We start from the raw sequence: 8,265 nt of genomic DNA, 5'->3' as shown, positions 1-8,265 counted from the left end.
CCTGGAGAGGCCCTAATATCTCTTTTTTTTTTGTCCTCCTCAATCCCCTCCATTTTTCCCCAAACCAAAACCAAATCCATTGCTATCTAGTTGATTCTGACTCATACGGACCCTGTAGGACAGAGTAGAACTGTCCCATAGTGTTTCCAAGGCAGTAAATCTTTATGCCAGCTGACTGCCACATCTTTCTCCTTTGGAATGTCTGGTGAGTTAGAACCACTCACCTTTATGTCAGCTCCAGAGCACTTAACCAGTGTTCCACCAGAGGTTCTTCATTCTGCCCCAACTATGTTTTACTGTTTTTTTTTTCTTTAAATGATATATATATTTTAAATTCCAGCAAAAAATATACATAACAAAATATACCTTTTTAGTCCTTTTTGTGGGTACAATTTATTGTTGTTAAGTACATTCACAAAAAGTTTTTTTGTTTAATCATTCCAAAGAGATACTCTATATTCATTACAATACCTCCCCACTATACCTCTCCACAGCCCTTGGTAACCTCTATTCCACTTTCTGTCTTTATGAATTTGCCTAATCTAAATAGCTCATATAAGTGGAGTCATACAATATTTGTCCTTGTGTGTCTGGCTCATTTCACTTAATATAACGTCTTCAAGGTTCACTGATGCTGTAACTCACAACAGATCTTCATTCCTTTTTATGGCCACATAATATTATGTTGTGTATATGTACCACATTTTGTTTATCCATTCCTTTGTTAATGAACATTTTAATTGTTTTCCACCTTTCACTCTTGTATAGAGTGCTGCAATGAACATTGTTGTACAGGTTTTTGTTTATGTTCCTGCCTTCACTCCTTCTGGGTATATAACTAGAATTGAGATTGATGGCTCATGTGGTAGTTCTGTGTTCAAACTGTTTTCCATAGTGGCTGTATTATTTTACAGTCCCTCCATCTATAAATGAGGGTTCCAATTTCTCCACATCTTTACTAATACTTATCTTTCTCACTTTTTTTTTCTTTATAATATCCATCCTTATAGGTGTGAAGTGATACCTCATTGTGATTTTGATTTTTCTATTGACTAATAATGCTGAAAATCTTTTCCTGTGCTTATTGGTTATGTGTATATCTCTTTGGAGAAATATCTATTCAAGTCCTTTGTCTATATGTTTATTGGGTTGTTTGTTTTTTGTTGCTGTTTTTGTTGTGTCGTTGTTCTGTGTACAATTTGAATATTAATCCCTTATTGATATGTGATTTGCAAATATTGTCTCCCAGTCCAGTCTTTGTATTCTTTTCATACTGATCTTTCATGTACATAAGCTTTTTTAAAAATAAAGTCCAATTTATTTTTCCTATTATGGCCTGTGGTTTTGGTGTCATATCTAAGAATCTATTGCCACATCCAAGGTTGTGAAGCTTTTTACCCACGTTTCCTTTTAATACAGTGTCTTCATCATCTATTGCTGCTATAACAGAAATATCACAGGTGGAGGTCTTTAACAAAAAGAAGTTTATTTCCTCACAGCAAAGTAAGCTAAAAGTCCAAATTCAGGCTATCAACTTCAGGGGAAGGTTTTCTCTCTCTGTTGGCCTTCTCATCAATCTTCGCCCAGACTAGGAGCTTCTACATGCAGAGACCCTGGGTCCAAAGGATGTGCTCTGCTTCCGGTACTGCTTCCTTGGTGGTACGAGGTCTCCCTTCTCCGCTCCCTTCCCTTTCCTTTTTATCTCCCGGGAGATAAAAGATGGGGCAGGCCATACCCCAAAGAAACTCCCTTTATATTGGATCACGGATGTGACCTGGGTAAGGGTATTACAGTCCCACCCTAATCCTCTTCAACAGAAAATTGCAATCACAAAGTGGAGGACAACCACACAACACTGGGAATCATGGCCTGACCAAGGTGACACATATCTTTGGGGGACACAATTCAATCCATGACATTCCAGCCTTTGCCCCCCGAAATTACACCCTTGCAACATGTAAAACATGCCCACCCTATCATATCATTGCAAAAGTCTTAACTCCATGCCCAAACTTCAAAAATTCCTCTTCATCTATGAAATCTAGAATATAAGTTATCTGCTTCCAAAGGTAAAATGAAAGAACAGATACAAGCTAGACATTTCCATTACAAATGGGAGAAACTGGATTAAAAGAAGGGTAACATGCACTAAGCAAGTCAGCAAAACACATTTACACTAGCCCTCTAGGTTTTGAAAATAATCCTCTTTTCTTTGAGAGAATTTAGACAGTGGTGCTGCCCTCCATACTCCTTATTCAAGATGCTGCATAATAAGTTTATTTTCCTAACTAATTTTTTTGTATTTAACACTTAATTAAATTAAGTTTGCACAACACTTAATATGCTAAAAATACTTAAATCAATCAGAATATTTCTCTCTTGGCTTCTCATCAAGCATAACTAGACTTGATTTCAGTTTCAACCTTTGCCAAGGCTGAATCCTAGTTTTGAAGACTAACATGTTTATTACACAGACTCATATTCCCAGAGGTAATGGAGAACTTTTGGAGTTTCCTGAGCTAGGGGGAGACAGAATTGTGCTTTTAGAGATTATTTTGGCAGCAGTGCAGGTGACTACAAGCCCTGGCGGTGCAGTGGCTAAGCAGTCAGGCTGCTAATCAAAAGGTTGGCAGATTGTAACCAGCAGTTGCTCCTTGAAAATCTTATGGGGCAATTCTACTGTGCCTAGAGGTTTTTGCTATGAGTCAGAATCGACCTGACCACAATGAATTTTTTTACGAGGGATGTGGCTAAACTAGTGATGTGTGTGGGGATATGCTAGAATAACAATTAGGGACTATGCAATTCAGTAGCAGAGTTCAGTTTCAACTGAAGGAAATGCCTGAACATGGGGAGTGACTGTGGGAAAGACATGCAGTTCATTGTTATAGTAGACTCTCCTACTTGGCAGGTGAGAAATGTGGAAAACATTTTTGAAGGTTTTAACCAGAAAACAACTTAATCTCCACTAACATTTACTGAGTGCCTTTTATATAATCTGCACCGTTCTTAGCCCCCAAAGCAAAGTAGTAAACAAGACAGAAGTGATCTTTTTCCCTACAGAGATTATAGTTTACAGGGGAACATGGAAATAAACAAAAAAGGAAAACTATATCTGATGAGTGTTATGATGGAGACTCTCCCAGGAACTATGAGTACATAAAGAATGACAGCGGACATTTAGCATGAGGCAGGCACTGTTCTGCGCATTTTGCTTATACTAGTTCATTCAATTTTCACGACAACGCAATGAGAGAGATGCTATTATTACCAGCCCTATTTTATCAGTGGTGAACCTGAGGCACAGAGAGTTTAAGTCACCTGCCCAAGGTGTGATAATTAGTAGATGTGGAGATGGGATTCATACATGTGCCTTCTCACTCCATAGCCCACACTGTTAAATATTATGATGAGGAGAGACTGATGAACTCAGTTACTGAAATGTTTAAGGATCAGCAGGACTTTCAGGTAAAAATGTGAGGCAAGTGTTACAGTAACAACTTTACAAGAGGGGCAACAGAATAAAAACTGATTTAGACACACCCCAGGAAAAAATAACTGAAGTCAGGTGCTGCAATCCTGTATATTTAATATTATGCAATAAAGAAATCTGGAGGAAGAAACCTTGTATCAAAATCTCCCTTTAGGATTTGGGAAGAAGAGGAAAGAAAACAGTACAATAGATTTCCCTGCAGAGAAGAAGATGATAGGGATATGGGAGTTTCTTTTAGGCTCTGCACTGAGGGATGTGTAATCCCTTAAGTGAGTAGAAAACTTGAGTAAGCGCTGATCCCTCAGGAAGTAAAGACAGACCATGGTCCAGGGTGTAAACACACTCCCCCTTTTCCCTTTACAGGTAGAATCTGTTCCCTGGGGAAGAGCCTGAGCTAGTTCTAACCTGTGTGTAATCAAGTGCATTACATCAGTAACTCACACTAAATCATCTATGTTTCTTTGAGTGGAAGTGGTGATAATAATAATGATTTTTTCCTTGTTGCTTGAGAATGCTCAATAATAAAATCAGAAAATATCATCTATAGCTCAAAAAGATTTTAAGGCCTTTCAGAAATTAACCCAGCTCAACGTCCTGTTAGAATCAAAGGAAGCAAAGCCTCAGAGGTTGAAATGTCCCTTCTAGGACCACAGGAGTAAGGAAAAAATCAATAAAGAAACATGTATATATTTTAGTCTAAAGAGGTGAGTTTTTCGATGCCTTCCATATTAATGTCCCACTTGTTTTGAAAGAAAATGCTGGGATCTACCATATGCCCTTTCTTTGCCATTTTGTGTAGTCCAACAGTAATTGGAAGATTCTGACTGAGCGGGGAGCACATAATGTTCAGACATTACGGCTACAGTGGATTCTGTCTCTCAGTAAATTTCTTCTTCCAAGAGGAAACTCTCATTTTTCTGGATTTGTGACTTTTACTCTGTGACAGGGACTAGTTACAGAACCTCTCCTAGACTCTGGTTCCTTAGTTTTGAGTTAGAAACAATGTTGATGGTTCCCATTCTGAGGGCATCTAATTTGCATCTGAAGGCAGCACCAGGTTCCTAGGGCTTCTGCCTCCAATTTTACCGGTGAGGGGAGGGCTCAAGTGAGTGAAGAAATAATGAGATGAGAAACAGGCAATAGTATCTTGGTCATCTTTCTTCTTTATTCCTTGGTAATTCCAGCTGTCATGTTAGATAAGGCAACACTGACATTCTGTGTGTAGACAAAGTTGGAGGTAGTCTTTGCCACTTTTAGCTTACAAAGATTCTGATAACAGGAGATCAGTGTCACTCTGTGTCTTGTTACCAGTAAAGGCCAATTATATGGGCAGAGTCTGGGTTAGTCTCAAACATTCTCAGCATATACCCCACTCATGGTGGAGGAGATACTGTAGGAAGTTCTGCATTGCCATCTAATGTAACTCCTTCCTCTTGTCCCCACAGACGATCCTGTAGAAAAATGGCTACTGGAAATGGTTCTTTCGTGACTGAATTCATTCTGATGGGATTAACAGACCAACCAGATCTACAACTCCCTTTGTTCTTCCTGTTTCTAGGAGTGTATGTAATCACTGTGTCTGGAAACTTGGGCTTGATAACTGTGATTGGGCTGATTTCTCACCTTCACACCCTCATGTAATTTTTCCTCTTTAACTTGTCCTTTATAGACCTCTGTTATTCTTCTGTGTTTACACCAAAAATGCTAATGAACTTCATATCAAAGAAGAATATTATCTCCTACAAGGGGTGTGTGACCCAGCTCTACTTTTTCCTTTTTTTTGTCACTTCTGAAAGCTATGTGTTGACATCAATGGCCTATGATGGCTCTGTGGCCATCTGTAATCCACTTTTGTATAACATTGCCATGTCCCCTAAAATGTGTTTTAACTTTATTTTTGGATCATACTTGTTAGCCTTTCCTGGTGCTATGGCTCACACTGGATGCGTGCTGTGACTGGCATTCTGTGATGCCAACACCATCAACCACTACTTTTGTGAGTTTCACCCTCTGCTCCAGCTGTCCTGCATTAGCACCTATGTCAATGAGCTGGTGGTTTTTATTGTGGCGGGCATCAACATTATTTTGTCCAGTCTTACCATCTTTATCTCCTATGGTTTCATTCTCTCTAGCATCCTCCACATCAGTTCTACTGAAGGCAGGTCCAAAGCCTTCAGTACCTGCAGTTCCCACATAATTGCTGTTTCTCTGTTCCTTGGATCAGGTGCATTCATGTACTTCAAACCATCTTCTGCAGGGTCTATGCATGAGGAAAAAAATCTCTTCTGTGTTTTAGACCAATGTGGTTCCCATGAGGAACCCCTTAATCTACAGCTTTAGAAACAAAGATGTTAAACTTGCCCTGAGGAGAACTCTGAGTATTAACATGTTGCGATCAAAAATATTATCCCTTTGTGCAGGTAGTTAGAGGGCAGGAAGGCTCTGTGTGTTTAATTTCAGTATTTTTGATGGTGGTCTTCTTATCCTATTTCTGTCTTACCTTGGTGAGTAGTGTTTGTCTTTTTTCAATAATTTATTTCTACTTTTTTTTTGAGTTGGCCTTCTCTTGTTCAACATTTGTAAAATTTCTTCTAATATTCACTTTTCCTTTTGTTTAAGAATAACATTAAGGAAGGTGTTGATTATCACTGTATTTTTCATTGCAAATTTGAAGTTTTTTTTCTCTCTCTTGGAAAAATATTAATGGTTTTGTTAATGATCCAATAAAGTAATTTTAGTGTGATATTATACCATTGTGGTGGAGATCTCTTATTAGGTACTCGTAATGTTCCATTGGATGCATGAGTCAGATAATCTTTCTGCTCCTGATTTTCTGTCCTCCACTGGGCAGGAACATATACACTTCATATGTCACAAATGTTCCATGAACATTATCTAGTATCTGCAGGTATAAACACTATGCACCAATCTTTTTTTGACAAAGAGTTTAGATATTCACCTTCCTAAAAGTTTTTTTTTTCTTTTTATACCAAGCCCTGGTGGTGTAGTGGTTAAGTGCTATGGCTACGAACCAAAAGTTCAGCAGTTTGAATCCACCAGGTGCTCTTTGGAAACTCTATGGGTCCATTCTACTTAGTCCTATAGGGTCAGTATAAGTTGGAATCAACTTGATGGAAACATATTTGATTTGTTTGCACCCAAACAAACACATAATTGATCCTATAATTATTGTATGGATGGGAAACTGAAGCTTCGTGGGGTTAATGAAAGTCACAAAACTTCTTAATGAAAAAGCTGAGACTAAAGTCTTAGCCTACTGATTTCAAGCCTAGTTTCTAATACACTTTGTTTCTGCTTTTTAAAAAATTTCAGTAAACATGAAATATGAGAAAATATGTCTATCTTGAAAGTTGACTCTGCTTTTTTCCAGGAAGATACATAACTTTCTCTCAGGGTGAGTAGAGCTTTTTTATTTCTTAGGGAAACATTTTGATGGTTCTTCTTGTTGGCAAGAGGATGCCTATTGGGCTAATATAGTTGGGAGATGAAGACCCAAACAGACACTGATTTTATTTTGAAAAATAAGATAAAGTGAATTTGAAATATTTGCAAGTGTTTTTATTTCAGAGAATACAGGACATGGGAGAGAAAGGAGTCCAGAAACATGTCATTAGACCAGGAACAGGAGACACAGTGTGGGAAATGCTCCATGAGGCCTCAGATACTGATTTCACTCTTTCTTGTATCTCATTTTATCGAGTACTGCAATTCACCTATGCTGTACAAAAAGTTTTGATAAAGCTTTTGATGCACAGTGGCCATACGCCATTAGTTTTGTTTTGGGGAATAAAGGAGGCAAAGGTGTAGCCAAACATGTGGGGAATCAGGTATCGAGAGTACTGCAACTTCAGGAGATAAAATAGTGAGTGGTGATTGAAACTGTAGTTAGGAAGCAGAAATTTAGAAAGCAAAATATGAGAAAATGGAAGTCTCTACCCTATTTCTTCTGGAAGCTCCTGGAAATATTATGGAGATCACAGAATTTTTCTGGGTAGAATGAGGGCTGAGGTTATTTCATATTAAAGAAAGTTTAAATTCAGAGAGCACGATTACCTGGGAACAACTAAATCATACCTGTTTTTGTGGATTTGATGTGTTATGCCCACGTGGATTTCAAACTGCACAAAACTCAAATTGCAGCTGATATAGGAATTATAACTCAAAATAAATGCTTCCCTCAGTTTATTTTTTATGTATATTTTATTTATTTTGTGGTTGTTGAGAATATATACAGCAAAACACACCCCAATTCAACAAAAACCTACATGTACAATTTACTAACATTGACTCCATTCTTCTAGTTGTGCAACAATTCTTGCCCTCCTTTTCTGAGTTGTTCCTCCCTCATTAATATATACATACTTCCTCTATGGTTCCTATCTAATCTTTCAAGTTGCTGTTGTCAATTTGATTGCATATAGATCTTAAAAAAGCGTGATGCTCAAGGCAGGATCTAAAATGTTAAGCTAAAATGTTTGGTTTTAAGATGAATTCAGGAGATATTTTTGTTTTAAGTTTTAAAGATTATATCAGGGCAATAGTTTCAGGGGCTCATCCACCTTCCATGGCTTCAGAAAATCTAGAGTCCATAAGAATTGGATATTCTATTCTGCATTTTCCCCCTTTTGATCAGTATCCTGTAGAATATCTAAGCTTTTCAGTAATGGTAACCAGGCACCATCCAGCACTTCTGGTCTAATGGCAAAGAATGCAGTTCTTCATGAAGGCAATTAACCAGATAGTCCATAAAA

The 8,265-nt window shown here is 37.9% G+C and overlaps 1 pseudogene; it reads left to right on the top strand.

The window, feature by feature from the left end:
- Window positions 1–4,954: 4,954 nt before the first annotated feature.
- LOC126061123 (olfactory receptor 145-like) lies at window positions 4,955–5,921 on the top strand (annotated as a pseudogene).
- Window positions 5,922–8,265: the final 2,344 nt, after the last annotated feature.

Source organism: Elephas maximus, chromosome 17 (assembly GCF_024166365.1).
Source record: "Elephas maximus indicus isolate mEleMax1 chromosome 17, mEleMax1 primary haplotype, whole genome shotgun sequence".
Lineage (NCBI taxonomy): Eukaryota > Metazoa > Chordata > Mammalia > Proboscidea > Elephantidae > Elephas > Elephas maximus.
This window is presented reverse-complemented; position numbering and strand designations above follow the sequence as displayed.